The following is a 780-nucleotide window of genomic DNA, read 5'->3' on the forward strand; positions in this document are numbered from 1 at the left end:
GCTGGTTCGTCTCCAATAATCTATCCTGCATAAACTTGGAAGTCATCCAAAGCTCTGATGCCCATATCTTCATTCGCAGCAAGTCCTGATACCCCATCACCCCTGTGCTCGTTGACCATTCTAACTTCCCATCAAGCAACATGCAGCACAGTGGCTAGCACTGAGACAGCACCAGGGACTTGGGTTCAATTCCAGTCTTAGGTGACTGTCTGTGTTGAGTTTGCACACACACCTTGCGTCTGCAAGGTTTGCTCTGGTTTCCTGCCACGGTCCAAAGATGTGCAGGTTAGGTGGATTGGCCATCCTAAATTGCCCATTGTGTCCAGGGATGTGTAGATTAGGTGCATTAGCCACAGGGAATGCAGGGTTACAGGGACAGGGACAGGGTCTGGGTGGGATGCTCTTCAGACAGTCAGTTGGACCAAATGGCCTGTTTCCACACGTGTAGGGATTCTAGGAGAAAAAAAAATGTCTTGACGTTGTCATCCTCATTTTGGTTTTCAAATTCCTCCAGGGCCTTGTCCTCTCTACCTGTCTCGTCTCTTCCAACTCCATGACATGTCAAAATATCTGCTCTATACAGGCAATACCTCACTAGCAAACCCCAAAGAGTGTCCACTCAAAGTCTCAGGAATAATTCAAACCTGGTGTACACCCAATGCAGGAGAAGACAGACACAAGAATTCAGATGAACACAAATTGATTTATAACTTAGAGAGTTTAATTGGACTTTGACCACACAATTACCGGTCACAATATTGCATGCTTCATGGATTGCAC

The sequence above is a fragment of the Rhincodon typus genome, chromosome 40 (assembly GCF_021869965.1).
Source record: "Rhincodon typus isolate 14 chromosome 40, sRhiTyp1.1, whole genome shotgun sequence".
Lineage (NCBI taxonomy): Eukaryota > Metazoa > Chordata > Chondrichthyes > Orectolobiformes > Rhincodontidae > Rhincodon > Rhincodon typus.